At 41.0% G+C, this 23,096-nt stretch overlaps 1 protein-coding gene across 2 annotated transcripts in view; it reads left to right on the top strand.

Moving 5' to 3' along the window:
* Positions 1-22,102: 22,102 nt before the first annotated feature.
* Positions 22,103-23,096, top strand: part of tspan9a (tetraspanin 9a) — a 202,386-nt gene continuing 201,392 nt past the window's right edge. For both annotated transcript variants that reach the window (XM_030425818.1, XM_030425817.1), the window contains exon 1: positions 22,103-22,381. The gene's annotated coding sequence lies outside the window, so the exon portion shown is untranslated. The remainder of the gene's footprint in view (positions 22,382-23,096) is intronic.

Genomic DNA, 23,096 nt, shown 5'->3' with positions numbered 1-23,096 from the left:
CATTAATAGTTCTTTAAATATTAAAATGTTCCCTCTTAACATTGGCTGAGAACTTCATATTTTTGCTCTACCAAGGTGAGCAGTGTGGCCTGTTTTTTTTGTTAGCTGAAGGTGCATAAATAAAAGAGTCTCCTTGAAGGGGAACTGTTCCCATATGGCTCCCTCCACACTGATTAATCAGGTTGATTAAAATAACGTGCGCTCTGGCTGGCAGGACTGTTGTTTGCTATCAGGCCTCCTCAGCTCACATGGATCCATTTAAAGGCCTCCCGGTTGCTCAGCCGAACTTAATGCTCTGTTTCAACTCTTAACAAGTGACTCTGTGGACATGGAAGCACTTGTCAATCAGATTGTATTCCGCAGAGAGGGGCCAACAGCTCGCCAGGATGACAGAGGGAAAGTGGAAGAGATTTATTGATAATAACGCTGTTTACTAGATTCAGTTCAAGGTTATGCAGGTTTTCTTGTGCGTTTGTCTTTCTCCATTGATGGTTTCTACATGGAAGACAGCACGAGGGATGACGGGAGCTGTGGGGGAAGGGCGGCCAGGTACTTCTGCCTCTCTTCTGCTGGGCTCTGTCTTTCAGATAGCATCTTCAATGAACAAACACACACGAACCCGCGCACACAAACACACACAGCATCACTGTCACCAGCAGATGGGCAATGAGTGGCTTCATTAATCCTGCTCCAGAAGGATCAGATAATTGGGCACCTTAATTGGACTTTAAAGACTTAAATAAGTAAAATGCCACTTTTCGTCTCCAACACTGTCCCCGCTGAAGCTGTTCACGTACTCAGTATCACCAATCAGTTCCACATTTACCCGCGGAGCACGAGAGGATTGTTGTATTGTGCTGTAATTTTATTGCTGTTAAAACTCCACCACAGCGGTAATCAGCTCCCAAAAGGCGATCCATGAGATTAAACTTGGTTTAATTGGATTTATTCAGATGCTTGTTGTTGCGGGCGTGGGCATTACATTAATGGAGACCCAGACCTTTGTCTCGCCATTCTGCCAAACAGGGCATTGTAATCTTCCATAGTAATTAGTAAAAGAAAAATGGAGGTTCACGTCTGGTGTTTTATTTGCATGCACCAGAGCCGCGACACAAAGAGGAAAGGTAATAGGCAACCAGAAAAACACCAAAAGCTCATTAAACTTTCTTCCCCGCGGGCAGGTGTTAATGCAAGACAGAAATACACGGTGGGCTCTGTGTGTCAGTTGGCTGTTGCCCCCCCACTGTATCGGCATGGGACCTGAAGGGACCTCATTTTGCTTTCTGAAAATATCACAGCTTCTCTGCATATACCGACATTAACTGCAACATACCTGAACAACAGGAAGAGCAAAGGGAACAGGTATAAAACAAAAGAACAGAGGTTATTCAGGATAATGATGTGATGGAATAATAATTTAAGTCAATGGTACAGATATCACTATCCAAAGTGTGTGACAAACTGGTAAATATTGACACACCCCGTATTGGAGTTTCAATGTATTTGTGATGGGTTTTTTCATGCATTTATCATTTTTGATGAATGAGATCTACTTACTCATACCAGTGATTGAAAGTGCTGCCACCTGAGAGGACACATAAACAGACATTAGTTAGACAGTGAAGAATAGCGACCCACGTACCTTTCAAGTTGCTCCACTTCACGGATCACTCGTGTTTACGCTCTAGCAGATTGATTCAGGTGTCATACTCTTGGTGCTCCTTCGCTGATTTGAATTTGATCTTTTATAACAACATGGCGACTGCAATTAAAAGTTTTGTATGAGCTGGTGCTCAGGTGATTAGAGCCGGCCAGCACTTGAGGAGGGAGTCTGGTCTCTTGTCCAGTCAGACCTGCTGGAGAAATAAACACCCGGATTATGCTTTTGGGATTCAAAGGTGCACAAAATACACATTATCTGCGCGTGTTCGTTTGCTAGCTCACAGCTAATGTACAGGAATGTAATCTGGCTGGCCGGGCAGATAGACATAAATTACCTCGTGGTCGAAACCGCTTCGCTGGAGGTCAACATCATTAAACCAGCACTGCTGATGAAAATCTTTCTAACGTGATTCAGGCACTCATGTTGACAGACGAGGTTTACGTTTTAGTTTTATTTAGGTAATATTTTATCACATTCGCAGACTTCTCCCTCACTCTCCCCTGGAAATTATAGTGACAGATGGGTTTAGACATTTTCTATTCAGAATTCTTGCTTGTAATTAAAATCAATGGATTTTACCCAGCAAGTAGTCTTTTTAGACCTGGATTATATGCCTTTATTTTAGAAAGTCTCTATTTATTTACTTACTTATGAAGTGATGTTGGTATTGTGACAGTCAGCTGCTTTTTAACAGCTAACATCATGTCAAATGTCTACATCGCAGTATGCCGGCTAGTTTAGAGGTGTACTGTAGTGCGATACATCATTCATAAAGAAAATACTCTGGCCAGCATAAATCCATCTGTGCTCACAGGCCCTCGTTTGTGTGCCCGAAGAGTTTTGATTTGAAGCCAGTTGACATCTGCGGTGTCCCGAGGTGAACACCAAGCTCATGCGGATGTTCAGTATAAATTAGCTGCGGCAGCCTGCTTATACAAATGTTATTGCTCATTTTTCTTTTCTGCACTAATTAGCAGTGAAGTTAATAGATTCCAGGGCACACAAACCTACACACACAAACAACTCCCCTATGCTTCAGAGCCATGAACCCTCGGCTTTCTTGCTGTTATTAACTGGAAACTCACATGCATCATGTTAGCATGGCAACCAGATTCGGTTAATTGTGATCACAGTGTCTTACACCGGTGTCCACTTCTGCTCCAGAATCAATAAACAGTTTACTGCAGCAGGAGCAGAAAAATTGCTGACAAGAGTTTAGCAAATGTGAGTAATTGTTAATGAAGTGTGTAACCAGACAATCACTCACTGTTGACATTACCAATGATGGTGAACAAGGGGAGTCTGGGAGATGATTAGTGTATGTGATCACGCAGGTAATCACCAGGTACAAGGATTGGGTTGAGCAATCATTCAGTCATTAGAGTTTATCAAAAAATATGAATTTATACTCTCAAATATGAGGCAAAGTTAATTCAATTTGTGAGATGAATAGAAACACAGACCACTTTTTAAGTTGGAAATCTTTAACATTTTTTTCAGTGTCGTTTGATCGCAGTGTGGGCAGGCGGTTGTGGCTCAGAGGTAGAGCCAGCGTCTTGTTATCGGAAGGTCAGTGGTTCGATCCCCCTGGTCTGCATGTTGAGTGACCTTGGGCAAGATACTGAACCCCAAACTGCTCTTAATGTGTTGGTTGGCACCTTGCATGGCAGCCACTTCCATCGATGTATGAATTACTTTTGTGAAGTTGCTATGGACAAAAGTATAGGCTAAATGCTCTGAAATAGAATTGTAAATAGAAAAGACTGCAAAACACTTGACAGTGTATAGGTGACATGAGCAAGAGATATTAAATTTAGAACATCAGCTACCAATCTTCAATGTTATACATTTTTTGAAGATTTGCCAGGTAATTTAAATGTATATTTAGTCGGAAAATGTTTGATTACCAAGTCACATAACTAATAAAGTACCTCTGCATTGTTTCAAATATACATAAATACAGATATCCTCCTAGATTCTACCATGACCACAATCCCAATTCTGACCAGTTGGAAGGTGTTGGTTAACTTTGGCTAAACCGACACCTACGATTTACAGGTTCAAAATTGATACACCAGTAATAAACTGTAGATAAAGACAGCAGCAGTGAGGCTTAATGAAAGACCTTGGTAAGACAGGCTGATTTGTGCACAAATGAAATTGGACACGATTAAATTAATGTTTAATATGGTCGATATTTGCAATAATCTGGACATCCAAATCATCCACGGGTGGGGTGAGGAGAGAGGACTCGAAACTGATGACTTGAACGTGGCGACAGTGAAGCTAGTGGCACATGAGTCTGAGGGACAGCTGCAGAGGAAATGAGAGAGGACCGGGGAGGAAATGAGACTGAGACCAGAAACACAGAAAATAAAGAGATGTGAAAAAAAAGTCGCTGCTGAGGTGAGAGCGAGAGACAAAGGAACAGCGTCTGTGCGTGTCCTCGACAAAGGGAGGATGGCGACAGAGAGCTCTGTGACGTCATCCTCGCTGAAAAGATGGCTTTAATCTGATCTGACATTATAAAGCAGCTTTATCTCAACTCTGTATTATAGTAACATGTATAGAGTGTGCATCATGTTATTGTAGCTCTTAATAGAAGCTGAATATTAATACTGAATGAGATAATCAAATGCAAGACTCCATGTTTTATGGCTTCAGCATTCCATGGAATAGAAATCATTAAGTCTACATCAATAAGATGTCTGAAACGACCGTTAATGTCCATCATTAGCTCAGACTCTTTACACTGCGTCTCCAGACTGAACAACAGTCTAAAAATATACAGAGAATCAAAAACAAAAACTCTCCAGGGTCGGAGACTGAAACCAGAGAATGTTTTTGCAGGTGAAACTACAAAATAAATGCACTATTTATTCAGTTCATCCATTAACTGCTTCATATTTGCTTTAACATTGTCCGTCTTTGCCTTATGTCCAGTTATCTGACTTTTATCAGCTTCAAATATGGATGTATTGCTTTTTTCAGAAGACCATTTGAAAATCAAAATGTATTTGATGTGAATATCACACAGTCAACATAACTTATTACTGATTACAGTATATGCACATGTTGAACTTAGGTTTCCTTTAACTCTTACAAAATACATTTTACTAAATCTGTGGAGGGGTCAAATATGTTGATTTAGCTCATTTAGAAATCTGTGAGGTGTTTTTGTAAACCTGACAGGAGCAGCCTAATTAGAGGACTGAAACTGCCAAAATAGCTCAGTAAATTAAGAAATGTTGAATTAACTCAACCATAAATAATTTTGTAGCCATCGATTAAGATATAATACTAAATATAAACTGATATTACTGCCTTAATTTGTACTGAAATTCTTACTCTGTATGAAATCAAATATTTATCTACTTACCCATTAACTTTTCCATCTTAACTCTTAGTTCATTCATTCTTAAATGTATTTATAGATATATTTACATATTTATTTCCGTATTTTTTTCGCTTCACAATTTCCTCTTATTAATTTATGCATTTCTGCTTCATTATGCAAACTAGTGCATTGCCCGTAGGAAGCATGTATTTCTATAGGGATATAATTTGCTGTTTTTGATCATACCATTATATGTCACCTTAAAAACTATTTACCTTGCCTTACTTGGTGTAATTATTTTTAGCACAACCTCACATGTGTGACTGTACAGTTATTTTTTCATTTTAAGGTACTATATTAACACTATGGACCTAAAATCACAAAATAACATAAAAAAGTTAGTTCTTTTACTGTGAAAACCACAAATATGTTTAATGGACCAATTGCATTAGTTATAATGCAAATATAAATTGTTGTTTGCTAAATTGGTGCATAAGTTTTTGAAATTTACAAAGCTATGTGTAACTATTTACATTTAAATGCAGGCAATACCTCAGGCTCAGGGCTCAGCTCATTCCTGCCTGTTCCACATTCAGCCGTCTCCTCCTTGGTTTGCCTCACAACACGACTCCACTACTCACTAAACACACTACACCAAACACTACATAACACACTAACTATACACTCCAAACACGCTATATGTCACAAATCTCTCAACTCTCAAAACTCGCTATCTCTGTCGCTGTCTCCAACACATCACTGCTGCTGTCAATCATCTGCCGATGTAGCTCCCACATCTTCCTGTTCCTCAACAACCAAACTTGCTGCTTGGACACTTTCGTGACAAAAGCACATTTTTACTGTTTCCTGCACCAGACATAAAGCAAACGTAACGGCAATGTTCGCGAAAAAGCGTGTTGGACATTATTTACCCTAAATCCGGTTTTGGACATGCCGGTGCGCCCGCTCCGTCAACTCGGTAGGTAACGTTAGGCCGTGTGGGTCGGCTAGCGGCCAGCAGCTAGCTACACACAAACATCCACAGATTCCAATCCCACTTTGTTGACCGTGCGTCTCCGGATCTCCTCAGACCCGAACAGACTCAGTCTGGACTTGTTTAATCTCATTATAATCCACAACAGTCAGTTTAGATGAACAGAACAGAACAGAATGGGACCGAACCGCCGGCAAAATCCCGGTCCAGCTCGCGCCGCTGCAGGTATAAATCCGCTTGTGAAAAAAGCACATTTTTACTGTTTCTTCCTGCACCAGACATAAAGCAAACGTAACGGCAATGTTCGCGAAAAAGTGTGTTGGACATTATTTACCCTAAATCCGGTTTTGGACGTGCCAGTGCGTCCGCTCCGTCGACTCGGGCGGTGGACCGTGTAGCTAGCGCTAGCTAGCGGCTAGCACGGCTAGCACTAGCTACACACAAACATCCACAGATTCCGATCCCACTTTGTTGTCCGTGCGTCTCCGGATCTCCTCAGACCCGAACAGACTTGGACTGTTTAATCTCATTAATCCAAATCAGTCAGTTTAGATGCACAGAACGGAAACGAACCGCTGGCAAAATCCCGGTCCAGCCCGCGCCGCTGCAGGTATAAATCCGCTTGTTTTTTTAAGGTATGTCGTGGGCTTGAGCTCTGCAGTGATTGGCTCTGGTGCGCACGTGGCCACGGTGTGCAGTGGTTGGCTCTGGTGCCCACGTGACTGTGGTGGCTCCGGTGGACAATGCTTGCAGAATTTGTAAAGCATTTATGAAATAATTTATTCACGCTATCATTGCAGTCCAAGCAAATGCTTATTGCACACCACTGAACCACGCAGCAGCCATGTTGAAAGTCTCAGGTCAGTCTGATCCTGATCCGCAGAGATATTTGAGGAACACACACACACACACACACACAGACAGACAGAGATTCCTTGTATTATAGATAGATGCTACTAAGCTAGCTTCTTCACAGCTGAGGACCCACTGTGAGCCTAGCCAGTGACCGGTGGTGTGGGAGCAGGGCACGTGTAGTCAGTCTACAGTATATACTGTAGATCAACCAATGGGTGTAAAGTTGATCCCATGACACTTTTTCATTGACAGCCCCCTCTTTTTGCACAACGAGGATGACAGAAGACAGAATTGGATGCAGAAATGTAAGAGGAAAGTACAGAAATTAATAACTTAAATGGAAATGAATGGTAATATCACTATTACATATCAATGTTATCAAGTCAATATTATTTTTATTGCATTTAATTGTATAATAATTTAATTACTGAGTCGTTATTTATTCATGATTTGGGCAGTTGTATTCCTCCATACACAAGAGGCCTTTACAAACAGAGGCCACTTCTTTCTAGTATATAAACCTGCTCACACCATCGTTGGCAAAGGTAATTTAATGTGTCTTCTGGTTCAAACAACCTGGTTTGTCATGTAAACAGGATGACTGTATTATGGGGAGCAGTTATGCAGTTATGTCAACGGCTCAAACAGACATAAATAAGGAAAATAAGATTTAAGAGGCTACAAGTTACTGTAGTTAAAATATATTGCCTTCACTCATTTGCATGTAAAACACAGTGACAGGGAATTCCCTGTCGTCTGAAACAGTAATTGAACTTCAAAGGCGACATCATCCACGTCTGGTATATGTGTATTTGTTTTTGGGATTCTTTATATTTTGTTCCTGACAGCTCTAAATGCTTGACAAGGACACTTTGTTGTTGGAGAAACCAGCCTCAGGACTCTGCTACAAGCCCCACTGCAAAACTGTCAGTTTGTCATGGTGTAGAGGTGGCCTGGCTTTGGAGTGGCTGAGAGGAGCTGATTGGCCATTACTGAGGCAAACCTCAGCTCCACCTGCTCATGGTGCATTGCACTTTGTGACATTTCCTGACTGCTAACGTGAGGAAGAAGTGTTGCTTTTACTTGTGCTTTTGCCAAGTTTTAGAGAGCGTCGTGTTGATGATTTTACATCTGCTTTAGTAAAAGAAGAAGGGGTCGTGTCATTATAGAGGAGGGAACATGAGGAATGAAAGAACTGTTAAAGAGCTGCAGAGGTCAAGTTCCTGTGACATGCTGCACTCGCATTGTATTTCTAGGGTATTGTTCTGTTTTGTTTGGTTTTAATTGGGTTCAGGGTCAGATAGTTCATACTGGAATCAGCTAAGGAGAAGCTAGTGCAGTTTATGTCGATAAGGTCATAAGGTCAGGTGATGCTCTCAATTAAATTGGCACCATTCTGCCGCAAATTCGGTTCATCCCAGAGGAGTCTTTGCACAGGGCTGAAGTAAAATCCATGTGAATCTTTTGTCAAGTTAAACGCGGCTGAACTTTGTCCTGCAAAATCACAGTGGCGTCAACCAACGGCGAGCTGTCTTGACAATGATGAACTCCAAAATAGAGAATGTCACTGCAGCTTTTCAGTCATTCAGCACCATCCGATTGATCAAACATCCTCGGCTGCATCGTTGCTATAAAGTCAAAATAACTGCAGTGCCTCCGCCCTCTGTCCCGTGTTGGTGTATCTGTTATCACCTTGTTGGTGGTGTTCCCAGGACATGATAACTAATGTTGAGTTCACTTACTATAGTATTATTTTTTCCATTTCTTTCCGGGTTTCTGTCGCAGTTTGGTCAGGTTTAAGGAACAGAAATACACAGAGATGTTAAGGAAAACATGGTTTGGGTTAGAATAGACCCTTTCATAATGTTAAACACGTGTCTGCAATGACAAGCTTAAATGAAAAAAAAAAAAAAAAAACGCGACTGGTTATTTGCATTGAGCTTGTGCTGGAGAGAGCATTAATTACGATGTTCCAGAAACGAGAACACCATAGTGATATCAGACCGCGCATCCCTTATTAATTAGAAAGTATGCATGCGGCCTTATTTCGCATGAACCTCAATGAGAAGATATAGTTTTCCATTTTCCTAAATTACAAGTTGCTCAGACCGCAAAAAAACATTTCAGCGGTTTGTGCCTTTTTCGCCACGACACTAAAATAGGAGCAGCCCTTATTTACTTCAGTTTACTCTGACAGAGACTTCTGTGATGGCATGGCGGTTGCTTCACTGCTGACTTTGGCATCAGAACAAACATGCCAGGAATGACTCTTGACGAGCTGGCCTGTTGTAAAGACACTGCTGTACAACTGAGATCACCCTGCAGCTTGCCTGTGACTGAAATCAGCTTGATAATCTGAATTGATATGTCTTAAGGACCTCAAGCTAAAGAACTATTGTTAAACTCATGGTCTCTTTAAAGATGGTGAGATTTTCAGTTGAGCACCCCACACCCCTTATGTTTTATATTAAATCAATACCTCTTTAGGCCTTATTGCAATGTACTGCAAGGCACCACGTAATGTATTTCGACCATTATAATGCTATTAGGAGCCTGTCTGGGCTCTTATATGATTAACTGAAAATTCTTGACTCACTAAGGGTTCTCAAAGGGATGGGATGGCTAACGCTGCCCTGTGACAGAGGTTCAGAGCATAATGATTTGTTGCAGCCTGCGAACCTTTCATCATCAAGTTTCTAACTACTGATGACCACTAGCCATAAATTACGTGATTCCTCCCCAGAAGTCTCAGGAAATCACTCGGGTTTTTTTTTCCCTCTCAGGAGCTTTACTGCCCCAGCCCTGCACGTACTCCGCTATGTGGGACCTTAATCTAAACAGCCCAGACCCTCGAGCAAGCTCTGACAACTTATTATCTCGCCATGCCATCTGTGTCAAAGACAAGGAGAATGTCCGCTGCCATCCTCAGGCCGTAGCAACAGACTCATTACAGCTAACATATACACTACTGTATGTTTACAGTGGGCGATTAGAGGAGCACAGCTGCCAAGGTACACCCCTGTGTTCCAGATGGTTACAGATGCTCCTTATCATGCACTCTCTGGAAGAAGGACAGCAGCCAGAAAGCACTTTATGATGATGTCAGCCATGAGGAACTCCTACGAAAAACTGTCTTGTCTCATTCCAAAATGTCCACTATATCCATTTCAGTATCATATTAAGTCCAAAACACAGTGTTTCAGTGAATCAGTGTTGATAAAATAGCAACAAACCTGCAATCATGGATGCTTTTTCATGCTTTTATCCGTCAGAAGACTCCATTATACCTCTACAACAGAGATTCTAAGATGGCAGCCGTTTGATTGATAGCTCACTAGAGCAGATGAGAGCTGCTATGCCCACCCTAGAGCCTACAACAGCCATTGAGTGATTGTGTAGACAAGTGACCCACTCTTTTTTTTCTCCTCTCTCCTTAGCCACTTACACGCCAGCCGCTGGATGATTGATTGTGACTGATTGATTGCAAGCAATGAGATTTAAATCAAGCAATATATAGTTTATTTTAGTTTTTTAAGCCCTAAAGTTGGAATGTATACAAGTTGCCTCCTATTGCTCTCAGGCAGAGGTATTTTGAGGTCCCGAAAGGGCATTTTTTGCCAGGTGCCTGAATATTTCTTTAAGAATACATGTTTTAAGAGATAATATTCAGTGAACTTGGATCATGTAAGACTATACAGGTTGGGTCAGTTAATAGGGTCAGTTGCAGGTCACCTGCAGGCTTATTTTTATGCATCAAAAAATGTAGGCTGGAAAAATGAATAAATAATTCAGTGTGTTCAAACTCCAGTTGATTAATGCCATGCCTGCCTGTACTGCAAATGCTTAACAACGGATTTGGATTTACTTTGGACCAGACTGGGATCTGCATTATAGGATAATTTTACATAGATTTCGAGGAACAGCATTTCAAAGTGCATTTTTTACAACATGGTACATGATACTCCGCTCATTATAGCGACAGACAGATGGATGATGTGTGATGAGGCATGATGTGCACAAGCTCTCCTGTCGTTCTCAGCGCTCCCTGTGGTTAGATTAAACCTGTTTGCAGACATTTAGGAGAGAAGACAGCGCTGAGATGATCAGGTGAGTCATGAGAACGCAGTAAATGAACAGTGGAGAGCAAACTGCAGCAATCTGTCTTGACTCTTAATTACCCCCACAGCGGGAAAGGCAGGTTCACCCTTCAACCCGACCTCGCGCCCTGATTGTTCTAACACATGAACACATCGTGCTCACTTTGTGTGTTCACTTGTTCTTTTCCCTCCAGTTTCTTGTTTCTCTTACAACTAATTACTGCTCCGTCGGAATAACCACAGAGTCCCAGTTCCCGTGGTAACTATAATGTGCAAGCGTTCACGCCATAAAAAGTCTCCCTGTCACCCAACCCGGCTCTTTTAATGGAGAATGTTGCCTTTCATGGCGCTGTGACGGAGATCAGATTTTACATGGTATTCCTGGTGTGTTCCTCAGAAATTACATGGAAATGTTTATACAGTGGAGGAGGCTGAAAGGGGAAAACCCACTGGGCTTAGAACCAGGAAGCCTCAACCTAAGCTGACTCAACTTCGTCAGCCTTTAAGAACTCAATTTCAATTTCAGTAATTAACATTTTAGTGGGGTTTTTTTTTTTGCTTTGTTTTTTATCTATCAAGCAAATTATCTGTTGACCCACACATGACAAAGGTGTCCCCAGATTATTGGTGTGGATGATAAAGTGTAATTACATCAGTCATTTATGTCTTTAATTGCATTCACGTTCACACACTGAGAGAGCAACCTCTGGTCTATTTGCACATGGATGGAGTCGATGTTGTTTTGTTGGAGACCTGGCCATCAGGCAACAGTAATGTGTTCATTTGTTTTCAACCAACCTGTGTTTACATCTCTGCCAGAAGTACTGTTACTCATTAAATGTGGATCGGTCGTCTGTTGATCACTGCGTCTTAAATGGCGTCCACTTGCGGCCGAAGTGAAAACTTTACCTACAGCATTTTGCATCTTTAATTGTAGACCAACTTCTCAAAATAAACATGTTAAAAGTCAAGCGTTATTTTTAGTGCTGGTTGATTTGGCATTTTCTTTCGCAGTGTAGAGTTGCAACAGATACTCCAGTTGTTTCACTGTTACCTGTGGGTATCGACCAGGGAAAAACAATGCAATTCAGCTTAATCCGGTCCAAAAGCGGGCCGAATCACATAATGAAAGCACGACTTAAAGGAAACCAATCGATCTATAAATAAATAAATAAATAAATCCATTATATTGTGCAAACGGTATTTCTTATTTTTTCGATGAGAAGTAGAAGCAAAAAAGCTGCTTATTGGCAGTTTAAGGAGCTCCAGTACCTTGCAAAAGTATTCACTCGCCTTGAACTTTTCCACATTTTGTCACGTTTTAACCACAAATGTATTTTATTGGGATTTTATGTGATAGACCAACACAAAGTGGTGCATAATTGTGAAGTGGAAGGAAAGGTTTAAATTTTTTTTTTCTACAAATAAAAGACAGAAAAGTGTGGTGTGCAAAAGTATTCACCCCCTTTACTCTGATACCCTTAAATAAAATCCAGTGCAACCAGTTGCCTTCAGAAGTCACCTAATTAGTAAATGGAGTCCATCTGTGTGTAATCTAATCTCAGTGTAAATACAGCTGTTCTGTGAAAGCCTCAGAGGTTTGCTAGAGAAAATTAGTGAACAAACAGCATCATGAAGACCAAGGAACACACCGGACAGGTCAGGGATAAAGTTGTGGAGAAGTTTAAAGCATGGTTAGGATATGAAAAAATATCCCAAGCTTTGAATATCTCACACAGAGCACTGTTCAATCCATCACCTGAAAATGGAAAGAGTATGGCACAACTGCAAACCTACCAAGACATGGCCGTCCACCTAAACTGACAGGCCGGGCAAGGAGAGCTCTCCACAAATCGGGCCTTTATGGAAGAGTGGCAAGAAGAGAGCTGAAACAAAACCATGCAGTTTGCCAAAAGCCATGTGTGGGGCACAACAAACATGTGGAGGAAGGTGCTCTGGTCAGATGAGACCAAAATTGATGTTTTTGGCCTAAATGCAAAACGCTATGTGTGGCAGAAAACTAACACTGCCTGAACACACCATCCCCACTGTGAAACATGGTGGTGGCAGCATCATGCTGTGGAGATGATTTTCTTCAGAAGGGACAGGGAAGCTGGTCTGAGTTGATGGGAAGATGGATGGAGCCAAATACAGGACAATCTTGGAAGAAAACCTGTTGGAGTCTGCAAAAGTCTTGAGACTGGGGCAGAGGTTCACCTTCCAGCAGGACAACGAGCCTAAACATACAGCCAGAGCTACAATGGAATGGTTTAGATATTCATGTGTTAGAATGGCCCAGTCAAAGTCCAGACCTAAATCCAATTGAGAATCTCTGGCAAGACTTGAAAATTGCTGTTCACAGACACTCTCCATCCAATCAGACTAAGCTTGAGCTATTTGCAAGGAAGAATGGACAAATATTTCAGTCGCTATATGTGCATCCCTGGTAGAGACTTACCCCAAAAGACTTGCAGCTGTCACTGCAGCAAAAGGTGGTTCTACAAAGTATTGACTCAGGGTACTGAATACTTTTACACACCACACTTTTCTGTTTTTTATTTGTAAAAAGAATTTAAAACCATGTATCATTTTCCGTCCACTTCACAATTATGCACCACTTTGTGTTGGTAAATCACATAAAATCCCAATAAAATACATTTATACTTGTGGTTAAAATGTGACAAAATGTGGAAAAGTTCAAGGGGATGAATACTTTTGCAAGGCACTGTACTTTGTCAGAAACACAAGGGAGGAGCAGCTGAGATACACTTTTACAGTGCAGCCAAACACATTTGTATTGTTTTAATAAAGAAATCAGCCAACAATAACTGCAACGGAGACCTGATTTCATAGTGTGCAGAGTATAAGCAGTCCCCGCACAGGACAAGGTAAAGCAGTTGCAGATCAGCCTGTTGCTGAAAGCTCTTCCAATTAAAGTTCACCATTTTTATTTGTAAACTTGTAAAATGTGGCTTGATTTCATGAAACACCTTCAGGATTACAGCTGTAACATACAATTTGTTTTATATCACACTGTTTCAGAAGGTCTTGTAAATGTGGACCTCTGTGCAGCTTGTGGCGTTGCAGCTAGTTTTACAAACTGCTGTTTGTCATAAATTGGAGATTTTATTTCCCAGAAAAATTGCTTTTGATTTTCCCTCCTGGAGGGCTTGAAACTGGCTCAACGTCTATCTGCCTACACCGCAGCGATACTTGCACTTCATCCACAGGGCTATTGTTGAGAAATGGATATCTCGAGATGCTGTCTCGTCCTCTGTCTACGCTCACTCACAGTCTGTCAATTTAACGGTGCTGTGTTTCACTGTGCCAATAACCCACTAAACAGACTGTTGAATCCCTGTGGTAATAAGCGTAACAAAAAGCCATGCTTGCTCTGCATTCGTGTCAGAGGGTCAGAAAACTGCACAACAAGCGTTCACGGCGGTCTCGACTCTGTTATTGCAGTGTGAGAGTGGTGTCTTACCACGCAACGAGAGTCTGCAGAGGATTTTTGTTAAACAAACTCAGCTCTCTGCCTCTCACTTGCAGGTGTTTAATGATGGCTTATGGTTCCTAGAGGGAAAAGCCTGTTATCCCTAATCAAACTCTGAATGAGCACTGAATACGCTTTTAATTCAGCCTGAAATCGATTTTGCATGTTATTTTCAATGAACAACATTTAAGTCAAGAGGGTTTAAAGTGGAGGTGAGCAGTAGATATGCATGTAAAGCAGGTCAATTGTTTTTGTCTGCTGCATTAATAAAGTTCCATTAAGGGATTTTTCTGTGGGAAGTTTGTTATAAATACTGTTTAAACTTTCCAATAAGGGACACCTGAATTTGAATAGTTACTGAGGAGTGAGTGAGAATCAGGAATGACTTGATAGTTAATAAACTGCTTTTAATTAATTCCTTAATAACTGAGTTGAGGATTTTATAGTAGATAATGATGAGTTACTAGAGAACAGACTAGGAGATACTTCATTAATAAATCATTAGTTAATGATTAGTTCATCAATATCTGTGGATCGATATACTGACCATGAGTTGTTAATGAAATATTTATATAAACTATCAACCACCCACTAATTATCGTGAACTAGTGATGACTCATTAATGATTAATTACCAAATCATTAGTTGTTTGTGTGTCCATCAGGTAAAGTGAAACATAATACTGAGTAGTTAATAATACACTCCTTATATACTAATTACTTAATCATTAGTTACTAGTTGATAGGTACTCAGAAACAACTTGTGAAGAAAGTGGTCAATGTATTCATTCGCAGATATTAATGTACTGAACATTACCTAATATAGTATCTCCCACCCTGTTCTCCAGTAACTCATCATTATCCGCTATACAGTATTCGAATTAGTTATTGAGGGATGACTCATTAGTGATTCATTAACTTTAAAGCAGTTGCTGCACTTTACCACAAAGCCAGCATGGAGGAAGAATTCTTTGTAAACTTTGTCTGTTGTCATTAAAAAAAATGTCATGAACCCATTTGGAGGAAGAAGCCACAACATGTGTCAATCGACAATACTGTCTTTATGAAATATTAAATAGAAAGTAGTGGTAGTACTAGCTACTTCAGTGATGCAAAAAAAAAAAAAAAAAAAGCCTGTCACTAGCGATGGCCCTTACAGTAGTTATTCAGGGCAACTACAAAGCTCCGATTATAATTCAAACCCTGATTAGGTGGGTGTCCATGTAGCATTAAATAACTGTGTGAAAAGCACTGACATAGTAATTACAATGACAAAATAGATTGGGGTTATCAAAGAGAAGAATGGAAAAAGGCAACATTATGTGACTTTTTTACCTTTAAGTAAAGCTTCAAAACCATTTTGATGGTACAGTGTCTTTTAATAGGGTCAGTGTTGTTTCTTAAGATGTGTAGTTTTAGTTTAAGTTTGTTTTTAGCACATACATTACATCTGACATATGTTACAGACGTGGAATTTGTATTTACAACAGTGGTGTTGCAGTGCAGTCAGAAACTGCGGTGGGCACTCAATCCTCGAAAAATAGTAATTTCGATATTATGTGGCTTTAAAGTTTGGGGAAAATCATAAATATGTTTAATAATAAAGCTATATGAGGGAAAACTACATCTCGCACTAGCACTGGATTTAATACCTAAAGTGCATATTTCTCTGATATGAACATTATTTCTACAGTACGCTGCTGGCAATGGATTAATCATTCGATATTCGTTAAAAAAAAACAGGGCTGCGTCACAGAGCTGGGGTAATGTGAAAAATTACAAGAGGTAAATTAATTGATAAATGGCTCCTGCTTTTCTCTTCCATAAGAAGGTAACTTGATTGTAACATTACATGTTTTATTCTTCACTGCTGCCAGTATCACATTTTTATATTCCGCCTGCCTCGCTAAGTTGGCATCCGAATGCAGGATCAGAGCAGGTGGCCGCTGCGTTGATGAAAACCAAACAGCCGATGGAGCAGGTCGATGGCAGAGTGAAGCCAGGAGCAGCTGCAGCAAATCTTTTTTTGCTTAATCATGCGGCCGGTGGGGAATTTATCTGCAGTTTGCCACATCGAGATCCAAGTCCTTGACCTCTCAGCTGGTCGTCATGTGTGTCCATTACTGCCGCAAAATGACTGAAGTCGACGCTGATGGGAAATGTCTTCAGGAGTTATTGGGAAAACTGTTTGTTCTTGTTATACACAATGATTTACTGTTTGACTGTGAACTGCTGTATGTCATGTCACCCTTTACAGTCTGTATTAAAAACGTTGGTTTGGTGGATGTCAATTACACATGTTTTGAAGCCAAAAGACACACAGTATAAAGGGCTCCAATTTTCACTTACCTCAGTGTTCATTTGTGACCAGGATGAATGATGTGTATTACTGTAATAGCTTATAAAGTAGCTTCCCACAGAGGGAGTGTCAACTGCGCACACATAGAGCCTCGTTGTTCACAAGCGTCTGGATGTTAAAACCAGGGAAATGCAGCATGTAATCTAATATGAGCAAAGCTATTTAGGATATTATATGAGCTGCCATGGTGAGGTCCCTGTTGAGATTTTGAGTCATAAAACCAAAGCCCTTTTCCACCCTGCAATCAACAGTTAGTGTGAAGGTTTAACTACTGAGGGAAAAGCCTCAGGCCTGTGGTCCCCGGGACACTCCCAGAGCGGGTAGGCATTAAAAAAGAAAGAAAATAATGAAATAACAGCGATCGGTGCTATTTTTATGATTTGACATTTTGTATTTCTCTGTGTGAGATCGGCACAGCTAGTTGAGAAGGTAAAGTGTCGGGTATTATTTGATCCTGAGTTCATTCCTCAGACAATAATGCTGCTGGGATGCTCATTACCACCCACTGTGCCGGAGACCTAAATGTGTCCTGAGCCCAGTTGTGATTCTCCAGTTGGTCACTGCAGGAAATCTTCAGTGCTGAAGGAGCTGATTGACTACTGAGGCTATTGATTTGCACGTCACCCTGCAGTGAGCAGTAAGGGCTGACGGCTCTTCTCATGCTCCGCTCTGTTGTGTGAGGTGAATGATACCGAGCTGCAAATATAGAGGTCTTGTTTGAAGGGCATCGGTTCAGACAGCTGAGGTGTGCCAGTAGCGCAAGCTCAGTGAATAATTGATAACAGGGTTTCACTGTGACTTTGATCCTCTGCCAGTTGCATAATGCCGAACTACGTGGAAATAGTGTGATTTTTTTTACTGGCGTGTGGTTGTACCATCTAACACTTAAAAGGAAAGTGTACCAATTTTACCTGTAAAATTTTGTTTAGGAAGAAGTGAGCTTACCAAGTCTCACCCTTATTGAGGCTAGCAGCACAGGGCTACATTAGCTGCTACTAGCATAACACATGGCTTCAGTTATGTTATGTCTATATGTAGTTGACATGTAGAGAAAATTAGTCACCATTGACTTTTGGTTTCATACAGATCAACTGTCTTCTGGTTTACCCAACACTCAACCCCAGACATCCTTCATACTACTCTGTACTACTTTGCCTGACTTCCTCCTTTGCTGCTGTGGTAATTACTACAGCCACTAGAGGCCACTGCCTAACAAGAAACAGAAATAGGTTGTGTGATAGTTACCCCTATTTGTTTGTGTTTCTGTAAGGATGTGCCGTTTTTATTAATTCAAGATTCTAAATTCCCTCAAAATGACCAAAAAGTAGTTTTTTGTAGTGAACAATAATTTTACAGCTTATCTGGCTAAACCAGACACATGCATTTGTATGTGAAACACTCATGATCATTAATATTCATCTAGCAAATGTCTGTTTGGACTTCCCTTAACATAGTTCTTACTACCTTACTGGAATCAAGAGGCATTTGTTTTGTGACCTTTAGAGAAAATAATCAAGGGTATCAGTTCTCCGCTGCTTGCCTGGAACACACAGCATTAATCTACAACACAACCCTCACCGCTATCATTCACACAAATCAAATGCTTTTCAGCCCTTAAGAAAGCAGCCCAGTGTCCTCGTAAACACGAGCAAGACAAATAGCTGGTTTATAGTTTGTTCAAGGTCGCCCTCAGACAACGCTGGGAGGAACATCTTACACCTGCGCCAGCCGGCCAGCAGTCCACACAGAGGGCCCGGCAGCTACAACAACAAGCACACACTGATTGGAGAAAGACGGACGTTAAATTAATGGGCTATACCTAATTGGGTTTGATTAAGATCATTAAAGTGCATCTGTGGAATTAGCCACTGTGGCCTTCGTTAGCTGAAGACCAACTGTGGTCTGTAAGACACAAACAAATGACTGAGTACAATACAGTAAGTGACACAGTAACTTGTCACATGTCGAGATTTGTATAGGTTTACAAATTGGTGTAAGGTAAGCTGCAGTCTGTATAGCTCTCATTGTGTTCTTTGATGTTTATATGCACAGACAAATACTGTTTATTGGCAATACACAGGGTTTTTTTAAATCGTGGAACTGCATTTAATATCTAATGGCTCGTACACTTTTAAAGTCAGTGGTAACACAATTTACCTGCAACAGATTTTAGCACGATGCAACTCAAAGAACTGACATGTTTTGGGGTTATTTCGTAAGTAATTTCCTGTTTCATTTTGTAGATATTTCATCCATCAAGTTTATTTTCCACTTCCTGTTTTTCTCTGTTTTCTGCCCATTTTCTGTCTACACCCATCTGTCATTTGTGCGTTGAGTATTAAAGTCTGTGTTTTTTCTATACTCTTTCCGTTGGTCTGCTTGTTTCCATGCTGTGTCTCCTGTGTCTGTGTTCCTGTCCACCGGTCCTCCTATGGCCTCAATGTTCCTGCTTTGTTCTCCGTGACTTCTGGTTTGTATAAGTTTCGTAACTCTCTTTAGTTTATTTTTCCCGTTGCGCGTTCCTTTGCCTGCCTTTTTGCATTTTGTACTTTTTAATGACATCAGCTCATCATTAAAGTTCGCTATTTGTTGTTCAGCCATTTGGGTCCTATTTTTGATGAACCGTGACGAGAGCATAGGCAACAACAAGGACTTCTGGTTGGGGGCTGATTCAGCTGAGGCCACAAGATATTTTTCTGAGAAAAAAATGACAAAATTGGCAGCTGTGGAGTGTAAAATCTGTCACTCATAATCAAATCACGATGACAAGCTCCATAATGGAAATTAATTTCCTACAACTGCCGTCCCTGCTGTTCAAATTGTTCCCCACCTGTTAAACTAAGTGTGTGTCGGCACACTTTTGATGAACTACAATGCTCGACCGTATACAGTAGATGGAAAATTGCACTCTGCATTTGTTTTATTATCGCAGTGATGAATGACCCAGTCCGCATGCCAGACTTTCAAATGATGCCTGAAGAAAATCACCACTCATCTAAAGCGGAGCAGAGCAGACCAAATGTCTCCTTGTTTTCTCTGAAGTCTGAATCAAATTTCTTTTCCCAGCATGCAGTGCTGTGCGTGTTCTCTCTCGGCGAGGCTTCACTGATTATCACAGGTGTGCAGGTACTGTGATTAGCGCAGGTCTGGCTCTCTTCCAGGTGCGTCCCATGCTCACTATCAAGTCATTACCCCAGCACGCTCCACCTGGGCTGCTCTCCCATGCTGTATATATTACTGCTGCTGAGAGGACAGGCCACATTAGATAACTATAACGGCCCCTGCTGTGATGCAAACTGGCGGTCAATATCAAGATGTTCCGTTTGGGAAGTTGTTTTGACAGAAAATACTATCTGAACATTTGACCCCTCAAAGAGCAGCTCCCTCACTGAGGGAAATGACTCGGGAATGCACAGTGCATAACTCTGGGAACAGTCATCCCTGACACAGGAGGATTCCTGACCGAACCCAGGACTGGAATGTTTGTAAGCTGCAGTGATTCCCAATTCATTAGATGTAAGCCGAGGAATTCCCCTTGAAATTGTATGATGAATAAAAAAACACTCAAATAAAAACCTCTGGCATAAATCATATTTTGGCACAGTGGACACAGGCCAAACAGTGATTTAAAAAAAAAAAAAAAAAAAAACTGGCAAGGGAAACAGTTTGTACTAGATCCAGTATATATTTATAGCAGTTTATTTTGGTCTCTACAGCAAATGGATACCAAAACAGGAAGGGTTTTTTTGGGAGATACAGTTGTTAATTTTCTTGCTGAGAATTACATTTACACAAGAGTGTCCCTTCAATATAAAGCAATAACCACCCGCAGTTTAGCTTAGCTTATCTTATTTTAGCTGAGTGATTATGGGAAAAAAAAGAGTAAAGACAATTGCATCTGATATTTTACAGTTAAGTTTATATGCGTATGAACAAAATACAGCATGTTAGTTATAAAGCTAAGAAGATGGACTTTGCCACTTAGCTTCATATTCAATGTAGATGAATGAGGCTGGTATTGAAATTATAATCTACCTCTCTACCTCTTAAACAGACAGCAAATAAGTCTTAATGTAGGGGGACTTAAATTACCCTGATAGGAAAGCCAGTACAAAGATGTGCATTGACATTAAACCAAGTTCAAACACATCAGGTCCTCTTTCCCATCCATCGGGGGATCAGCATGTTCAGTTTAATGATTATGTCTTTAAAATGTCTCACAGTAACACTCACCTTATATTAGTGTATCCTTGACAGCAGGGGGAATCAGGTTCAGTTCAGGTTTTCCCTCACAAACATGGAAAGGGTTTTTGCAGCATTTTTTTTGTCGATCTCATATTATACCAACTCAATTACCAGGATAAATGTCGGCAATGTATGTTTCTGCAAAACCACTGATATGATGAAACTTCAAATTTCTTGATGTTGCAACTGTTGCTCAAGGTAGCAACTCTGTGCTTATGCTCAAGTTGGGTTTAGGCACAAAAACCACTGGTTAGGGTTCAGAAAAGTTTATGTTTTCAAATTAAAAATACCTTGTTTTGGTAACCACAAGCAGAATTTGAGAGGTTCCAAGATCTCATTAAAACAGTCATTTCTGATGCCACTATCACAGCCCGACATTTCAAACGTTTCAAGGTATTGTTAAAAACGTTTTGTCACCACAAATGCAGGTGGATGTGTCCCTTAATCTCCTTGAAAAGACCTGGTATTGTTGGTGGTTTTGTATTAATTTGTTTGAACATTGTGTGTTTGTGTGCTTTTGCTTCAATCTGGCTGCGGCACAGTATGTTCCCAAAGGAACAGCTCGGCTTCAGTGCCTACAAATTTACTTCCCCATACTTTTCACTCGGTTTAATCTGTTGGCAGAGGGAAAACCCAGTGCATGTGTGTGATTTGGCCACATGAACACTGCGCTCTTGTCATGATGAAGTTTTCTGGCTGCTGCTGCAGTATTGATTCATCATGAAGTAATTAAATCAGACTTAGGGAGTGAACAAAAAGCCCAAATCCTGCTCGAATGATGGATTTGAAGCTCATCATCAGCTTGTAACTCATAATTTCTGCCCCTCCTCCCTCCCCAATTATTCATTACCAAGTGAGTGCCACATTATGGTACTCATAATATTTACATTACTGTGGTCTCTGTGGTCAGCTGTCAAAACTGACTTTTCCACAACTGCCAAATTAATGTGATATAGTTCGACCTCTGGGACTCATCATAATAAATCAAAGAGCCTTCAGTTTTACGGGCTCCCTGCCCCTGTGGCTCTCACATAAAGGACCCTGGCGCGCCTGTAGGAGTCAGTAACAGCCCTTTTCTTCTTCCTCAAAACTTGGTTTCCTCCTGAAGGGACCAGAAAACTCTTGTTCCCAAGTCACACGCGAGCACAGCGGCCGCCGAAAGTTGTGAGGAGGAAGAGGAGCTCCGTGTGTTTGTGGAAAGAGAGCCCTGAGACTTTTCATTTTTGGTTTTGTGTTGGCCGGACGGAAGCGGAATAACTTTGTTTGGGCTGAAGCTGCTGTGTTGGAGCCGCCCGGCACCGCTTCGTGTGGAGTCATCTCAGAGGATCACGTCCAGCAGGTAAGACACGGATTTCTCTAACGGTGTGTGTCGACGGCAGTGTTGCTGTCGTGTCCGTGTTTCTGCGTGACGTGATGACATCGGCGCTTTTTTTTTTTTTAGTGCCGCGTCTGACTTTAACCCGTGTGATGGATGAAGGAGCCCCGTGCTGCTCGTGTTTTACCGCCCTGCCCCGGCACCTGAACGCCTCACATCCACTTCACTGGATGCTTGAAAATGAAACAACCACAGTGTAATGTCGCTAGACCGTTACAGACAGTTCGTGCTTACTTTCTTGTATCGTTTTTAGCTACTGAGGGAATATTATGATATTATTATATTAACAGTAAGTGTAATTTATGACTTTTGTGACTACTTGTTCTTTGGCAGGGAATTATGAGGACATCACATGTCAAAGAGCAAAACTTAGACCTCAGTCAAAGAAGTTGATTCACGTGTCTGTTCTGTCTAACCTGTTGTATGAGGAATACTATAAAATTAAGTTGCTCTTTAAAAAAAACTATCAACTTTGGACGGAAGTTCTTAAACCGCAGGCGGACGGACACACACATATGCCCTTTGGTTTTAAAGTGCTGATGTACTGTTAGCAGAGAAGAGCCTCCTAAATAACACCCAGCAGACAGACGCAGAGAAACATAAAACCAAAACAATCAGATAAATTGGGCTAGAAAGCCTCAAAGAGCTGCCTTGGGAGTGAGAGACAACCCTTTTCTGC

Source organism: Sparus aurata, chromosome 8, assembly GCF_900880675.1.
Source record: "Sparus aurata chromosome 8, fSpaAur1.1, whole genome shotgun sequence".
NCBI classification, from domain to species: domain Eukaryota; kingdom Metazoa; phylum Chordata; class Actinopteri; order Spariformes; family Sparidae; genus Sparus; species Sparus aurata.
This window is presented reverse-complemented; position numbering and strand designations above follow the sequence as displayed.